The sequence below is a fragment of the Scyliorhinus canicula genome, chromosome 20 (genome assembly GCF_902713615.1).
Source record: "Scyliorhinus canicula chromosome 20, sScyCan1.1, whole genome shotgun sequence".
Classification (NCBI taxonomy): domain Eukaryota; kingdom Metazoa; phylum Chordata; class Chondrichthyes; order Carcharhiniformes; family Scyliorhinidae; genus Scyliorhinus; species Scyliorhinus canicula.
The window spans coordinates 41,313,805-41,332,652 of record NC_052165.1 but is presented as its reverse complement, the minus strand read 5'-3'; positions in this window follow the sequence as shown (position 1 = coordinate 41,332,652).

Here is an 18,848-nt window from a genome sequence, read left to right as displayed (position 1 = left end):
CCCCCCCCCTCCCTCCCCCCCCTCCCCCCCCCCCTCCCCCCCCCTCCCTCCCCCCCCCTCCCCCCCCCCCCCCCGGGTTGCTGCTGCCACGACCCCGAACGTCTATCTCTGATCTAAAAAGTCAAGGAAAGGTTGCCACCGCCTGGAGAATCCCTGTACCGACCCTCTCAGGGCAAATTTGATCCTTTCTAGCTGAATATAGCTAGCCATATCGTTAATCCAAGTTTCAACGCTTGGAGGCCTCGCGTCCTTCCATTGAATTAATATCCTTCGTCGAGCCACTAGGGACGCAAAGGCCAGTATTCCGGCCTCCCTAGCCTCCTGTACCCCCGGTTCTACCCCGACCCCAAAGATCGCAAGCCCCCATCCTGGTTTGACCCTGGACCCCACCACCTTCGACACCGTCCTTGCCACCCCCTTCCAGAACCCTTCCAGCACCGGACATGCCCAGAACATATGCACATGGTTCGCTGGGCTTCCCAGACATCTGACACACCTGTCCTCACCCCCAAAGAACCGGCTCATCCTTGTCCCCGTCATGTGAGCTCTATGCAGCACCTTAAATTGAATGAGGCTCAGCCTCGCACACGAGGAGGAAGAATTGACCTTCTCCAGTGCATCCGCCCACGTCCCGTCTTCTATCTGCTCTCCCAGCTCCCCTTCCCACTTGGCTTTCAGCTCCTCCCCTGATGCTTCTTCCGCCTCCTGCATTATCTTGTAGATGTCTGATATCTTCCCCCCTCCGACCCAGACCCCCGAGAGCACCCTATCACTCGCCCCCTTACTGGGAAGCAGGGGGAACCCCTCCACCTGCCGTCTAGCAAATGCCTTCACTTGTAAATATCTGAACATGTTCCCCTCTATAAACAGGTCTTTCAGCTGCCGTATGCCCACCCTGTACCAGCTCTGAAATCCCCCGTCAATGTTCCCCGGGATGAATCTATGGTTCCCTCTTATTGGCGCCGCCAACAGACCTCCCATTTCCCCCCTATGTCGCCTCCACTGCCCCCATATCTTGAGGGTGGCCGCCACCACCGGGCTCGTGGTGTACCTCGTGGGGGGGAGCGGCCATGGTGCCGTTACTAGGGCCCCCAGGCTTGTGTTGCCACAGGACGCCCTCTCCATTCGTTTCCAAGCTGCCCCCTCCCCTTCCATCATCCACTTGCGCACCATTGACACATTTGCCGCCCAGTAGTACCCCGAAAGATTGGGTAGTGCCAGCCCTCCACTGTCCCTACTCCGCTCCAAAAAGACCCTCCTCACCCTTGGGGTGCCATGCGCCCACACGTAGCTCATGATGCTACTCGTCACCTTTTTGAAGAAGGCCCTAGGGAGGAAGATGGGCAAGCACTGAAATAAAAACAAGAACCTTGGGAGGACCGTCATTTTGATTGACTGCACCCTCCCCGCCAGCGACAACGGTACCATGTCCCACCTCTTAAATTCCTCCTCCATCTGTTCCACCAGCCTGGAAAAGTTCAACTTGTGGAGGGTCCCCCAGTTCCTTGCCACCTGCACCCCTAAGTACCTAAAGCTCTTTCCTGCTCGCTTGAAGGGGAGTCTCCCAATACCCTCTCCCTGGTCCCCCGGGTGTATCACAAAAACCTCGCTTTTGCCCAAATTTAGTTTGTACCCCGAAAAGTCCCCAAACTCTGCTAATAGTTCCATTATCTCCGGCATTCCCCCTTCTGGGTCTGCCACATACAGCAGTAGATCATCCGCATACAGCGATACTCGATGTTCCTCCCCTCCCCTAGTCAGTCCTCTCCACCCCCCTGAACCCCTCAGTGCCATCGCCAACGGTTCAATCGCCAGTGCGAAAAGTAGGGGGGATAGGGGACATCCCTGCCTGGTCCCTCGGTGGAGCCCGAAATACTCCGACCTCCTCCCGTTTGTCACTACACTCGCCGTCGGGGCCGAGTAGAGCAGCTTCACCCACTTAATAAACCCTTCCCCAAACCCAAACCGTTCCAACGTCTCCCACAGGTACTCCCACTCCACCCTATCGAATGCCTTCTCCGCGTCCAGCGCTACCACTATCTCAGCCTCCCCCTCCACTGCCGGCATCATAATTACATTCAGCAATCTCCGCACGTTCGTGTTGAGCTGCCGCCCCTTCACGAACCCCGTCTGGTCCTCATGGATTACCCCTGGCACACAATCCTCTATTCTAGCTGCCAGGATCTTTGCCAGCAACTTGGCATCCACGTTCAGAAGCGAGATAGGCCTGTAGGACCCGCACTGCACGGGGTCTTTATCCCGCTTCAATATCAGGGAGATCAGAGCCTGCGACATTGTCGGGGGCAGAACCCCCCCCTCTCGCGCCTCATTAAAGGCTCGTACCAGTACCGGTCCCACCAAGTCCACATTTTTCTTATAGAATTCCACCGGGAACCCATCTGGCCCCGGCGCCTTCCCCGCCTGCATCTGACCTATTCCCTTGACTAGCTCCTCTAGCCCTATTGGCGCCCCCAGCCCTTCTACCAGCCCCTCCTGGACCCTTGGGAACCTCAATTTGTTTAGGAAGTCCTCCATTCCCCCTCTCCTCGTCGGCGGCTCAGACCGATACAACTCCTTGTAAAATCCCTGAAGACCCCGTTCACTTCTTGCCCCTTCTGCACTACCTTCCCGCCCCTCTCCTTCACTCCCCCAATCTCCCTAGCCGCATCTCGTTTGCGAAGCTGGTGTGCCAGCATCCTGCTCGCCTTTTCCCCATACTCATAAACCGCGCCCTGTGCCCTTCTCCACTGCGTCTCTGCCTTCCTGGTGGTCAGCAGGTCGAACTTGACCTGCAGGCTGCGCCGTTCTCCCAGCAGCCCCTCCTCTGGTGCCTCCGCATATCTCCTATCCACTTCCAATATCTCCCCCACCAGCCTCTCCCTCTCCTGCCTCTCCTTTCTTTCTCTGTGCGCCCTTATGGAGATCAGCTCTCCCCTGATCACTGCCTTCAGGGCCTCCCAGACCATCCCCACCTGCACCTCACCCGTGTCATTCAAGTCCAGATAGCTCTCAATGCTCTTCCGGACCCTTTTACACACCTCGTCGTCCGCTAACAGCCCCACATCCAGCCGCCACAGCGGGCGCTGGTCCCGCGCCTCCCCCATTTCCACATCCACCCAATGTGGTGCATGATCAGAGATCGCAATGGCCGAGTACTCAGCTTCCCGTACCCTCGGGATCAGCCCCCTGCTCAACACGAAGAAATCGATTCTGGAGTACACTCTATGGACGTGGGAGAAAAAGGAATACTCCCTCGCCCTCGGCCTACCAAACCTCCATGGGTCTACTCCTCCCATCTGCTCCATGTACCCCCTCAGCACTTCTGCCGCTGCCGGCCTCCTATTGGTCCTTGAGCTCGATCTGTCTAGCCCGGGGTCCAGCACTGTGTTAAAGTCCCCCCCCATGATCAAGCCCCCTGCCTCCAGTCCCGGAATGAGGCCCAATAGGCGCCTCATAAAACCCGCGTCATCCCAGTTCGGGGCATATACGTTGACCATCACCACTTTCTCCCCCTGCAGCTTACCCTTCACCATCACATACCTACCCTCCTTATCCGCCACCACCTCCTCCGCCACGAACGACACCCTCTTTCCCACCAGAATCGCCACCCCCCGGTTCTTTGCGTCCAATCCAGAGTGGAACACCTGTCCCACCCACCCCCTTCTCAGGCGAACCTGGTCCACTACCTTCAAATGGGTCTCCTGTAACATTGCTACATCAGCCTTCAGTCCCTTCAGGTGTGAGAATACCCTTGATCTCTTGACCGGCCCATTCAACCCCCTCACGTTCCAAGTAATCAGCCGGGTCGCGGGACGACCCGCCCCCCTCCCCTGCCGATTAGCCATGTCCTGTTCCCTGCTCGCCCCGGGTCGACCCTCCCCTTCTGACCCGCTCCCCATGGCGATGTCCCCCTCCCCCCACCTCTCCAGTCCTCCACTTCTCGTTTCTGGTCTTTTCAGCAGCAACCCGGTGTCCCTCCCTAACCCCCCTCCCCCCCCAGGCTAGGACCCCTCCTAGCCGCGATGTACCCTCCATCGTACTCCCGTAAGTCAGCTGGTTCACGCTGACCCGGCTGCTCCTGCCACACTCCGACTCCCCCCGGCTCGGGGGGGGGGCCTCCCCCCCCTTGCCACTCCTCCCTGGCCCCGCTCCAGCGCGGGAAAGGTCGCCATTGCTAGCCACGCCCCGCACTCCTCCCCTCCCCCCTCCTCTGCCCCGCGCGCGGGAAAACAGAGGAAAGCCCGCGCTTTCGCCCTGCCACACCCCACCCCGCCATCTTCAGTTCCACCCCCGTCCCCGTCCATGCCTGTAAAGAACCCCCCCTAGGAGCCCATATCCCCGATCTGCTCTCCCCCCCGTCCCGCCTCCCCAACTTAACATTATAAATAACAGATAGATAACAAATAACATTGTACTTAACAGTCGCCCTCTACCAAACAGCATAAATAACCATAAATAACCATGAATAACCACAATAACAATAACTAAGGGAAGTTGGCAAAGGGGGAAAAAACATCAGAAGAAAAACCACAGCAAGAGTTCAAAATCCAAACAAAGAATTCAGCTGAAAGTACCCGAGCGGCTACGGCCGCCAAGTATCCCCTGGGTCTAATTCGAGTCCAGTTTCTCTTCCTGTACAAAGGCCCACGCCTCCTCTGGGGACTCAAAATAGTGGTGTTGGTTCCTGTAGGTGACCCACAAGCGCGCTGGCTGCAGCATTCCGAACCTGATCCGTTTTGCATGTAGCACCGCCTTCGTCCGGTTGTACCGGGCCCGCCGCTTTGCCACCTCCGCACTCCAGTCCTGGTAGACCCTCACCGTCGAATTCTCCCACTTGCTGCTCCTTTCCCTCTTGGCCCACTCCAGCACTCTTTCACGGTCGCTAAGTCGCTGGAACCGCACCAGCACCGCCCTCGGGGGCTCATTTGCTCTTGGCCTCCTAGCCATGACCCTGTAGGCCTCTTCCAGCTCCAGGGGCGAAGGGACGGCCCCTGCCCCCATCAGGGAGCTCAGCATTTCTGCTACATATCCCGGGAGGTCTGACCCCTCCAGGCCTTCTGCCAGGCCCAAGATCCTCAGGTTCTTCCGCCTCATTCGGGTATCCAGCTCCTCAAAACGGCTCTGCCATTTCAGGTGGAGTGCCTCGTGCACCTCTACCTTTCCCACGAGGACCGTGGCCTCCTCCTCCCTCGCAGTCATCTCCTGTTGCAGCTCCCGAATCGACGCCTCTTGGGTCGCCTGGGCTCCCATCAGCCTGGTGGTCGTCGCATTCATTGACTCCAAGAGCTCCATTTTCAGCTCCGTAAAGAAGCGCAGGAGAGCGGCCTGCTGCTCCTCCGCCCATTTCCTCCATTCCTCGGGTGCACCACCGGCCGCCATTTTGGTCTTCTTCCCCCGCTTTTTTTTGGGAGCTGCTGTTGCTCTCTTTACCACCCCACTCCGGGTACCGACCATAAAGTTGGTCTGGTTCTCTTCAGGGATCCTTCCCCCACCGGGATTTGTCCTTACAGCGCCGTTGGGGCCCTCCAATCGGCCCGAAAACACCTTTGTAGCAGGAGCAGCCAAACGTGCGACTTAGCTGGTCATAGCCGCAACCGGAAGCTCTCAGAACATACACTTCTGAGCCCCAATGCAATGTTGTCCCGAAGCCCTGGTAAAGGCTTTGCATTCTGGTCAACTATATGGAACTTGAGATTTTCCTGTGTTCAGTGGAGAGTTGCTACACCCTCAGTGGAGATAGTCTGTCCGCCATAAGCCTGAAGGTGAGTCTGGGTGCTGGGATCTGGTGCTGCATGGGGTCTATTTCCCATAACCTTTGGGTGGACAGTATAAACCTTCTCTCCAGTGTCAATTTTGATTGACAATTAATTTTGTTGAGGGTTATGAAGATCTCACTCTTTCCTGTGATGTTGCTGACACTGTCACAGTGCAGTGTTGTTGGAGTCTATGCAGCTTGACTGTTTTGGTTGAAGCACAAAATTGAATCAACAAGCTGCCATGTTGCCAATGGCAGAGAAAGGCTGCTGTGGTTTGGATCTGCAGTGCATAGCCAAGTAGTTCTACTTCCAGCATTTGTTGTATCTTTTACCATCTGTATAACAGGCTGTTCTGGTCTGTGGGTGCTGGCCACAGCAGTTGGAGCTGGGTGCCCCCGTATTGCAAATACCTCCTAAAATCTCTGCTTTATTTCTCAGATTGTTCATTTAACATGCAGATATTGATGGCTACTTGTACCGTTAAGTCTTTTTCTTGCAGCAGCAGTTTGCAGATTAAATCACTATATGTTCCACAAACTACTCGATTCTTGCTTAATTCTTCAGTGTGAGTTCTGAATGAACATTTCTTTGCCAATATTTTTAGGGTGGGCGTGTAAGATTGTATTGACTCATCTGCTCTTTTGTTCGTTCAATTGAGCGCATGTCTATCAAGGATTATGTATGGGTGGCCCGGTGGCACAGTGGTTAACACTGCTGCCTCACAGCGCCAGGGACTCGGGTTCAATTCCGGCCTCGGGTTACTGTCTGTGCGGAGTCTGCACATTCTCCCCGTGTGTGCGTGGGCTTCCTCCGTGTGCTCCAGTTTCCACCCACAGTCCAAAGATGTGCAGGTTAGGTGGTTTGGCCATGCTAAACTGTCCAAAAGGTTAGGGGGGGATAGAGGGCCAACCTTACCCCAGGTAGGGTGCTCTTTTCAAGGGTCGATGCAGACTTGATGGACTTCTGCAGACTTCTGCACTGTAGGAATTCTAGAATTATGTTTTTTACCAGGTGGCAAATGTTCTTAAATTGTTTCAGGATTGTTCGGGGTCTTCCTTTTTCTCCCCTATCTGGAAAACAAATGCCTCAAACTATTCGACAGCCTCTGGGCCCGGGAGGTTTAATCTGCTATAAGCCTGTACCTTTTCCGACTTGTCCCAACAATGAAGTAAATTCGCCACTTCTGGAACTTTTCCCAACTAGCCAAAATACTGACATCAACGACATGTGGGTCAATGTCAAGTCCCTGTGCCTTACTGCCAACCTCTGACACCATGTAAATGCTGTGGATTCCCTGAATCGGTGACAACAACAAGGTAGTTTATTCACTAGCTCTGCAGTTATTTCGCCACTTGTGCTCTGCATGTGCGCCCGGGGTCACTCTTGTGCTTCCGCCATGTGACCTTTTTTTGTAGCCACGTCATCACGTACTCACACGACCACTCAGTGTACACCATTCATTGACCCCCCCCCCCAACCCCACACCACCTGAGGCAGAGATTTCTAAAGTCTTACAACCTGACCTCAGAGCAGTGAGCAGTCGCACAATTGGTGGCACCTGCTCAAGGGGGATTTTTCTCAGTCTTTTCCCCACCCAAAGGGAAAGGTCTTTGAGCGAAAGAGGTGCAGGAGTGCCTGAGGAAGGTTTTACCCCTCTGGTGGCACGGTAGCACAGTGGCTAGCACAGTTATTTCACAGCTCCACGGTCCCAGGTTCAATTCCCGGCTGTGCAGAGTCTGCACGTTCTCCCTGTGTCTGCGTGGGTTTCCTCCGGGTGCTCCAGCTTTCCTCCCACAGTCCAAAGATGTGCAGGTTAGGTGATTAGCCATGCTAAATTGCCCTTGGTGTCCAAATAAGTTAGGTGGGGTTACTGGGTTATGGGGATAGGGTGAAGGTGTGGGCTTAAGTAGGGTGCTCTTTCCAAGGGCCTGTGGAGGCTCGATGGGCCAAAAGGCCTCCTTCTGCACTGTAAAGTCTATGATTCTATGGTGTGGCTGGTGGATGGATCCATGGACAAAGAGTGATGCAAGAAGGAAAGAGCTGCTGGAGCAGGAATGTCTTCGTGATGGTGGGAGGTAAGGGGGCTGCGCTGCCTGCCCAGTCGTCAACAAAGCAGTTGGTGGAGTTCCTCAATGACAACAGAGGAAAGAGGCCCTGGAAGACCTAGGCACAGTGGAGGAGACGCTTAAATCTGCGAGTGGAGCAGAGGCCGGAGCACCAGTGTTTGGCCATCCAGACAGTAGATGAGGTGGTGAGGGAGCACGAGGAGAAGCTGGCCTCGTTGGTGGCTGAGATGAGAGTGATGCGAGAGAGCCAGAAGCGGCTGAGGGAGGTAGAGGATCTGGAAAATCGCTCCAGAAGGCAAAACTTCAGGAGCGTTGGGATGCCTGATGGCATTGACGTTGTGGAGGCCAATGTGTACGTGGCAAGGGTGCTGGAGAAATTGATGGGGGGGGGGGAGGGGGGGTCTTTGACAAGCCTCTGAAGGTGACCAAGCACACAGTGCTGATGAGGAGGCCGCAAGCTGCAAGCCGCCGAAGGCGACGGTGGAGCGATTGTACCACTTTCTGGACAAGGAGATCCTTCAATGGGGAGGTAGACCAGGAAATGCACCTGGGAAGGGAATGAGCTGCAAGTTACCAGGACTTGGGAGCAGAGCTGGCGAAGAGGAGATCAGGTTTAACAGGGTTAAGGCTACCCCCTGTAAGAACAGGGGGGTGAAGTTTAGAGTGTTGTACTCGACCCGTCTGTGTTGGGAGTATTATTTCGGCATGCCAGAGGAGGCATTGAAATTTGTGAGGGTCAATGGACTGGGAGGAGTGTGAGGACATTGAACTTTGTAAAAGTTTTGAGTGTTTTATAAAGATTTTGATGGTGGTCTTTTGGGGCAGGATTTTTACGGGCGAGCTACCATGGTGATTGTACGTTGTTAGTCTTCAGGGATGTATGGTCGGGTAAATTGGGGGGGGAGGGAAACTGGGGGAGGAAGCGTGGTTGGAAGCCTTTGGTGGGGGCCACCATGCAGGGTGAGGGGTTGCCAAGTCAGGCATGGGGGGGAGAGGAGAGGGGGGTGATGGAGCAGCTGGTTCTTTGTTTGAGAATGGGGGGGGAAGGGTTGCTGACAAGGGTATGATTGGTGTGGCACAGTTAGAAGGAGATCTATGATGGTGGACATCCGAGGGCAGACCTGGAGGGTCATGTGGCATGAGCCAGGGGCTGGCTCAAAAAGGGGTATGGCAAATCGGCAGTGAAAGGTGGCAGGGAGCTCCCTGACTAGGCTGGCAATGTGGAACGTGAGGGGCTTGAATGTGCTGGGCAAACCGTCGCGTGTGTTCGCTCATCTGAGAAGTCTGAAGGTGGATGTGGCCTTTTTGCAGATGCATCTGAAGATAGGGCACCAGACAAGGTTGAGGAAGGGATGGGTGGGACAGGTGTTTAATTTGGGGCTGGAGATGAAGACGAGGGGGGCGGCGGCGTTAGCGACTAAGCGGGTTGCTTCAAGTGGGGTGTATTGTGGCCAATCCAGGGGGTGGGGATGAGATATGTGATGGTTAATGGGAATAATAACAATTTTTTTAATAATAAAAATCTTTATTAGTGTCACAAGTAGGCTTACATTAACACTACAATGAAGTTACTGTGAAAATCCCCTAGTCACCACTCTCCAGCGTCTGTTCGGATACACTGAGGGGGAATTCAGAAAGTCCAATTCACCTAACAAACACATCTTTCGAGACTAGTGGGAGGAAACCGAAGCACCCGGAGGAAACCCACGCAAACACGGGGAGAACGTGCAGACTCCGCACAGACGGTGACCCAAGCCAGGAATCGATCCCTGGTCCAGTGCTGACCACTGTGCTACTGTGAAGTTGGAGGGGTTACCGTGGTTCTTATAAACGTCTATGCCCCGAATTGGGATGATGTAGATTTTATGAGGTACGTCTTAGGGAAGATTCCTGACTTGGACTCACATTGGCTGATTATGGGGGCGGATTTTAATACGGTTATAGAATCGAGCCTGGACTGGTGGAGTCCCGAGTCGCCGAGGGTGTTGACGGTGGCGAAGGAGCTGAGGGGGTTTAAGGAGCACTTGGAGGAGTGGACCCCGGGAGGTTTGGGAGGCTGAGGGCGAAGGAGTTTTCCACCTTCTCCCACGTGCACCGGGTATACTTCCGGATTGATTTTTTCGTTTCAGATAAGAAGTTGCTGGCAGGACTGGTCGACTCGGAGTATTCGGCGATTGTGGTCTCAGACCACGTGCCACATTGATTGAATCTGCACATGGCCCCGGGGGGGGGGGGGGGGGGGGGGGGGGGGCGGTGATAGGGGGGCTGCAGGGGCCGGGGCCCAGTGCCCACAGTGGAGGCTGGATGTGGGGTCATTGGCAGATGAAGAGGTGCATGAGCAGGTCAAAGCGGCCATTTGGGGCTACGTGGAGCTAAATGATACAGGAGAGGTCACGGCTGTCACGCTGTGGGAGGCGCTCAAAGCGGTGGTTAGGAGGGAGTTAATTTCAATTCAGGTGTGCAGTGAGAAAACAGAGCGGGTAGAGAGAGCTAGATTGGTGGAGGAGATTTTGAGGGTGTAAGAGATACTCGGAGGCGCCAGAGGCAGGGCTGCTGAAGGAGAGGCCGAGGCTCCAGATGAAGTTTGGGCTTGTGTCTACGGGGAAGGTGGTGGGACAGTTATGGAGGACCAGGGGCAGTGTATGAATACGGGGGAAGGTGAACAAGATGTTTGCTCATCAGTTGAGAAAGCAAGAGACGGCGAAGGAGATTGGCAGAGTGAAGGTTGATCAGGGTAAGGTGATAATGGACCCGTAAGGGGTGAATGGGGTGTTTGAGGCATTTTACAGGAGGTTATACGAGTCTGAGATTCCGGCCGGTGGGGAGGGGATGTGGCGTTTTTTGGATGGACTGGAGTTTCCCAATGTAGAGAAGGGGCTCGTTCAGGGACTCGGTTCCCCAATTGGGCTGAGGGAGGTGATGGATAGTATGGGGATGATGCAGACAGGGAAGGCCCCAAACCCAACCCCAACCCCGATGTGTTGCCTTCCATACTGCACCCTTTGACCCCAGCAGTGAATCGCACTGGGGAACCTCTATCCTCACCTCCCGTCTCTGTCAACAGGGTACCAGTGACTGCTGTAACCCATGTCAGTGATAGCTCTGCGCCCCTGTCCTGTCTCCCCAGTGGGGTCTACTGTGAGTGTCCTCATTGGGTGGGCCATGTGTTATCCCGTCACCAGGGTAGAACCTGCTTGTGCGATGGAAAGGGTCACCATGTGCCACCAATCGCCTACATGCTTAAGAGGCTTGTTTGTTCGCCTGTCCTACAGATGGGGGTGAGGCAGGGAAGTGTGCTTCTGCTGGAAGCGTGGCTACCATGTGATGTGGGTCCTGGGTGTGACACACAGATTGTGACAACCTGTCTGGGGGCAGGATGAGTGGGAACAGGGGAGCAGTGGGCAAGCAGGGCTTGGAAACAGCTGGTGGTCCTGCGGAGTGGGCAAGCTGATAGTGCCACGGATGAGGCCTCTGCCCTGAGAAGGGCAATGTGCCAGGAAGGGTGCCAAAGGCCACGGCGCATGTGTCCTTTGTTTGGAGTGAGCTCTGCTATTCCCCTACTTCCCCTGCAGTGGGGCTGCACTTCTTTTTTTTCCAATTAAAGGGCAATTTAGCGTAGCCAATCCACTTACCCTGCACATCTTTAGGTTGTGGGTGTGAGACTCACACAGACACAGGGAGAGTGTTCGAACTCCATACGGACAGTGACCCAGGGCCGGGATCGAACCCGGGTCCTCAATGCCGTGAAGCAGCAGTGCTAGCCACTGCGCCACCGGAGGCAGCGCTTCTGATGAGTGCCAGAACCTGGTGTGCCACTGACTAAGCTTGACCATGCCCAAGGGCAGCATGTGGTGCAGTGGTTAGCACTGGGACTACGGCGCTGAGGACCCGGGTTTGAATCCCGGCCTTGGGTCACTGTCCGTGTGGAGTTTGCACATTCTCCCCGTGTTCCCGTGGGTTTTGCTCCCACAACCCAAAAGATTTGCAGGCTAGGTGGATTGGCCAAGCTAATTTGTCCCTTAATTGGAAAAAAAGAATTGGGTACACTAAATCTTTTTTAAAATATTAAATAATCAACAACATAATCATAAGGGAGTAACGCTCAGGATTGTAGAAAAATTGCAGGGTAAATGGCAGGATAAAGACACCATCCACCTTGCATGAGAAGATAAAGGATAAGCCAGGTTCAGTGAGCACTCTTCTGGATCTATCAAGGATTCCATCAGTCAGAGCACGAAACACCATCACTTCCATCGTGCTGTCTTTCCAACGCCCGGCAGTCCACAGCCTAGGCCCCAGCCTGGGCAGGGAACAACTTGACTCACTTGGCCACCTCCAACCCCTCATGACCAGAATCAGGTTAGGATGATGTAGGACAGGCGATTAGTGGGCCCGACCAACCCCTGGCCTCAAAGATCAATTTGTGTGCTCCATCGAATCTAGTGCATCCAACCTCCAAATCAATATGACTAAAACATGGCAGCCAAGTTTCAAACTCAATCAGGAACTCGCCTCCCACCTCTCACCAGGCAGCGAGCCCACGAACACACCCTACTTGACCCTACCTCTTAAACCCGTCAGGATAAATAACATACCATGCAGTAGGTTCTCGATGACACAAAGGCCCGGCCTTCACCAGGTAAAGTGATCTTTCGAGTGCAGGAACTCTCTCACGTGCATTCACCGTTCTACCAAAGTGAGCTCTGATGACTTGCACCTGAGATTTTCATCTCAGGCAACATTTTTATTCAGATACACAGACAGCACCAAAGCAAGAGCCGCTGAGCAGCAACGGCGTCACTGCAAGCTGAGCCCCACCCCCGCCCATTCCGACCACCACAAACAAACAAGGATATTTACTAATTATCTTGGCTCTTCTTTGCAAAACCACCAATCAGGATCCTCCAGGAACATAGCGCAAGCCATGTAACCCGAGAGAAAGCAAAAATGAAATGTGCACCAGGATAAAATGATGAACAGAACCGCGGCTCGCGAGAACGCAACTGCTCCCGTGCTCACATCACATGGCCCCCTCCCGTCCACGTACTTGTTAAAGGTCGTGAGGTTTTCCACCTCTGCTACCAACAACCCCACACACACATAAACACACCCGGGCAGTCTTAGTACTCCCAGAATGTTGTCAGGGCATTAGACTTTGTAGCATCCAATGCCTTCAGCCATTTCTTGATACCATGTGGAGTGAATCAATTTGGCTGATGATGCCATCTGTGATGCTGGGGACCACAGGAGGCGGGTGAGATGGATCATCCACCTGGCACTCTCGCTGAAGGTGGTTGCAAATGCTCCGGCCTTGTCTTTTACCCTGATGTGCCAGGGCATTTACCATCCAGGATGGAGATATTTGTACAGCCACCTCTTTTTGGTAGTTGTTAAGTTGCCCACAACCATTCACATCTAATTGTTGTCAAACAAACTGGCTTTTTGATCTTCTTCAGAGAGGGGAACCTCGCTGCCCTAAATATGAGCTGCCTTCGTGGTAACCAGGGACAGGCAAAAGAATATCTTGCCCACATCCCAAGAACAAATATAATAAAATTCTTGATTTGAAATATAAGCCAACAGATCATTACAATTGTATAAAAATAGAAAGCGCTGGTAACACTGTCAGCAGATCTAATGGAAGGTCACAAACCACAAGCGTTGGCTGGAATTTTTCACCCTCCCCGCATCCACATTCTCCCCCCCCCCCCCCCCCCCCCCCCTCCTCCTCCTCCCCCGCCCCTCCACCCAACCCCAACACAGCCACTGGGCTCATGGTATCATAAAATAGGGTGGGGAAAACAGCAGGCGGGGGACAGGGTACACAGTGGCAGTCACCTATCCACCTCCACTGGTATTTTATCCATGGTGGGTCACATGGCAAGGCCACCAGGGTTCAGGTCAGGGATCCTCCTGATCAGGCACCCTCTTCCCCCTCGAAGGATACCCTCCCCCCCCCCCCCCCCCCCCCCCCCCCCAATCCCAGCCTTCCGATCAAACCGTCCTGCCCTCAACTAAGTCTGCCTGATTGCGATTCAGACCTGGATTCCGGAGGAGGAGTTGGGAACCAGAGCTGGAAGCATGCAGTTGACATTATAATGCACTGTGCATAAAACCATAGAAACTAGTGTCATCTCTGTATAGCTCCAAGATATAAAATATACAATAGCCCCCACTTACCTGCACTCTGGATCTCCTCCATCACTGCCCCTGGCCAAGGACTGGCTGCAGTCCCATCAGTGGTCACCACTCCCAGAAACACCAGGGAAAGCAAACCTGGCCATTTATAATAGCCATTATTCTCTAGTCAATTATTTGCCGTTTCTGAGAAATTGTGATGGAGAATTTGGCGTCACCATTTCCTATGATAAAATAGTGACGGCACTTCAAATATATTTCATTGGCTGCAAAGCCGTTTGGGCTATTCTGAGGTTGGAAAACGCACTTCAGAAACGCAATCCCTGCCTCGCCTTCATTCTTTTTTGTTCTCCTTTCCAGTGACATGGCCCATATGATGTTCATTGTGTTCTGTTTAAAAGCAACATTACAACATCACCATCATCTAATGGAAAAGCTTTGCCATTTCAGAAATAGACCTTTTTATGTGGGAAGGAACACATGACTCATCAGGTTTCCTTTCACAAACACCAATATAGTTAAAAAATGTGTCTTTTACATCTATCTTGAAGGAGTAAAGATCATTTCACTCCATCAACTGCTGTCATCTTTGTCAGACAGGTTTTGTTTTTCAAATTTTTGTATGTAACAGCTGTCTTGACCCCTAGACCTTCTCTATTTATCAACGCCACCTTGTTTTAAAGGCTGCAGTTGAATCAATTCCCTCCTCTGGGAGTCCATCTCAGTGTCCATCATTATGTTTCCTCGGGAGACCCGGATCCCTCGTTCAAGTCTCTAGAGAGCAGCCTTGGGGGGGGGGGGGGGGGGGGGGGGGGGGGGGGGGTAGATGGGACATGAAGTTGAGGTTAAAATCAGATCAACCATGATCTTATAGAATTCCTGAGGAGCAGTGTGGCCTACTTCTGCTCCCAATTCACATCTCCAAATGAACCCAAGTCATAAAAAGAAGGAGAGAGTAAATATTATTTTAGTGAAGGTAGTTCAGGCGTAATCACAGGTCCTGACATGAGGCCTGTTCCGTCACAACAAATATCAGACCTCGTCACTTTGCAAATTCACTGTCCAGAAACTCAAGTCCATCCATTTTGGAATATGGATTCAGTCCCAGTCTGGCACTTAATGAAACTGAGAAATAGCATAGCACTGGTCTACTCTACGTCTTAATGGGATCCAAGCTGGTTGATGAAGAAGAAACCAAGAGGCAGAGTTTTTATTTATCGAGTATTGAGAGAATTGATTGACTTGTTCAGTTTCACAGCTATCCTCCCACTCACGCCACTACCCCTATTTATATGTGCTTCAGGTAGATGTAGGACCTCCAACACTTACTTAAGCACCCTTTTTGTAAAACAGTCCATTAATTGGTGACTTGTGTTGACCCTTTTTATCTAGAGATCTCTTTTCTCCCTGTCATTTATTTTACGCTAGCAGGGTAAATCCTGAACCTTTTATAGTTCACACTCCTGTTGACTGTAGCAGAGAGAATGGTTATCCATGTTATATTCAATGGGAAAACCTATCTCAGAATTCATCTTGTATAGGATTTCCCTCAAAGTGTTTGATAAGTAAAGTCCTGGGCGGGATTCTGTGATCCTGAGACTAGGTGTTGACGCCGTCGGAAACGCGGTCGCGTTTCTCGACGGCGTCAACACGGCCTCAGGATCAGCAATTCTGGCCCCTACAGGGGGCCAGCACGGCACTGGAGCGGTTCACACCGCTCCAGCTGCTGATCCCGGGGTCAAATGGGTGCCGCGGGATCCACGCAGGCGCAGTGGCACCAGCGCCAACGCGTGCATGCGCAGTGACTTCCTTCAACGACCCCAACATGGCGCAGGACAACAGGGGCCAGCGCAGATCAAACGAGGCCCCCAGCCAGAGAGGCCGGCCCACCGATCGGTGGGTCCCGATCGCGGGCCAGGCCACATCGGAGGCCCCACCCGGGGTCGGACCCCCCCTTCCCCCCCACAGGCCACCCCCCTCCCCTTCCACACCGAGTTCCCGCCGGCTGAAAGCAGGTGTGGACAGTATCGGCGGGACTCGATGTTTTTACTTTGGCAGCTCAACCGCTGCGTAGGGGGCTTGGTTTTTGTCATCACTTGGGGGTGATGGGGCGGGTAGGGGAGACAGAACCTGATAGAGCCGGCAACACTGGCTCCACAGAGACTGCGGTGCCATCTTTAAAGATGAAATAAACTCTCCCTTACCCCCCCCTCCCCCCCCCCCCCCACTAGCATTGTGGCAACCCCCCCCCACGCACACACACACACAATCACAAGCATCAGGGCACGCAACCCCCACAAGCATCAAGGCGTGCTCCGCCCCAACAAGTATGGATCCCGGCCACCCCACCACACAAAAGGGAATCCTTCCCCCAATGGGGTTCCCCAGGGAGCCTGCCCCAGTACCAGCCTGGCAATGCCTGGGCATTCCCTTTCCCCCCCGGTGGGGGCCTATACTCACTGTGGCGGGTTCCCCTCGACTGCTTCATGTTTTTCAAAACCTGTTGTGAACCTCGCTAACATGACATGAATATTGAGTAAGGGGGCAACATGAAAATTTATTGAAATGAGATTTACATCACAGACGAGGGGCATGGAGGATCAGTAAACGAGATCTCACCGGCGAGAATCTTGTTTCAAAACTCTTGCAAGATATTGGGCTGGTGTTGCTGTTTACGCTGGCGACTAATACGGGTTCAAAATTCCCCATTCCACAGCCACCGGATTAAAATTTATTTCTGATGGCCTTATGCAGTGCCGTAAGCCTCACTGAATCTTCTCTGAAATCTCAGTCTTAATGAATGCCGTTCTCCCTGGATACAGGGCCTTCAAGTGCTCAGAAAAGCTGAACTAATCGCAATCCGTTCCAAGTCAGGGGATGACCCAACATCACTGGACCAATTGATAGTGAGCTAGAGAGTGACTCTTCTCAGCTATATATAAGAAAGGGACTTATGCAATTGCACGACCAATAAATCACATGCACACAGACAGTGAGGGAGACTTCACCCTGAGTGTGACGTAGACAGGGCGAGTGTATTTTTGGGAATGTGGTTCAAAGTTGGAATTTGGTGCATTGGAGAAAGGCGCTCTTTTGCCTTTTGCTTTCTAACTTTTTCACCCTTCCGAAATGGTAGCACAGTGGTTAGCACTGTTGCTTCACAGCGTCAGGGTCCCAGGTTTGATTCCCCGCTGGGTCACTGTCTGTACGGAGTCTGCATGTTCTCCCCGTGTCTGCGTAGGTTTCCTCCGGTAGCTCCGGTTTCCTCTCACAAATGCTGAAAGACGTGCTGTTAGGTAATTTGGGCATTCTGAATTCTCCCTCAGTGTACCCGAACAGGCGCCGGAATGTGGCGACTAGCAGCTTTTCACAGAAACTTCATTGCAGTTGAATGTAAGTCTAATTGCGACAATGAAGATTATTATAAAAGCAGTCTTGTCCCTGCTGCAGGAGTTTAGTTGTTTGGTGGGAATTTAAGATGCTGTGAGACAGCAGTGCGAAAAAGACAACATGGGACAGGAAACTGGTACGTTGATTGACCGGTAAGTTTTCAGTGTGTGTTCAGAACCCCTCATAGTGAGTTGGGGCTTGGAGGAGGGGGTGGGGGGTCACATTTGAGGCTCTAGAGATTGGGGCGTCATTTAAAAATAGCGTCCTGATCTCTTTCGCTACACTAAGGAATTCGCTACACCAAGGAGTTCTAGTGAGTGGAGCATCTCAGTGCACAGAACAGGGCTATGTGCGGCCTCGGGCACCCGCTCCCCGCTGAGGCCCCCTATCTAACTCGAGTGTTGTTCGATAGCATTGTGCTTCTCAGTGCTGCGAGCACCAGGAAACAGGCGGCTAAATGCACTCGTTATGGGACTTTACCCCTTTTAGCTAAATCGTGCCCTTTTATAGCTTTTTTTCCTTTTATAGTCATTAATGCTGCGATGTACTGATCTACTTTAAAGTGTATTGCATGTTAGATAGTTCTGTATTAAAAGTATAAAGTATAACGCCTCTTGTAATCTTCTGCACGCAGTATAAGAACCCACCTCTCTTGTATTTTCTGAAAGTGGGAAAATAACGTTTTTGAAGAGAACGTTTTGGATTCTTATAATATCCAGGCAGTTATAACTTGGCCAACAAATTATTTAATAGGGTATCTGGGTAATGGTCATATCTCTTAATAGTCACTTTCCTTGGGGGAGACGTGGTTCACTTTCTCAGACCCAAAATTAAGTGTCTGGAAAGTTGCTGCCTTGAACTCAGGTGAGGGTGATTGTTGAGGGAGTGTTTCTGATCTAGGGCAGTCCCCATTGGGGCTACAGTTACAATCCACTTCAAGAGCGGGAGAGAATCCTGACAAGCTATGTGATGGAAAGAGTGTTGGAGCCTCTACCATCACTATCCATAGCCCCAGACTACAACACGCATGTAAGAAGTGATGTTGCTGCAGCAACTTGGACTTCCTGCGTGAACTGTAACGCGCCATCAGCCAGAGAAAAACAGAAATAGCCCTGATGGAAGTTTTGTACTTGTGAAAACCCAACTGGTTCACTGACGTCCATCGTTAATGCTACCCCATGACTTCCGGTGGTGGCAATATGGAGCTATGCCGCACGCTCGGCAGCTCTGGCTAATAACGGACTTTGGGGCTCTTTTCAGGGCCCCCAATGGAACTTAGTCGACGAATCCCGACGTGGGAAGGGGTCTGAAGTAGATCCCTAAGGTCCTATGGTTCGGACCTTAGGAGTGGGGTAAGCAGAAAAACGGTGGAAGCACCCCTGGAAAAGTGGGGGGAAGAGAAACAAAATGGCGGCCGGCGGAGGCCTTGAGGAGCTGAGGCAGTGGGCGCAGGAGCAGCAGGAGACTCTGCTGCGCTGCTTCCAGGAGCTAAAGGTGG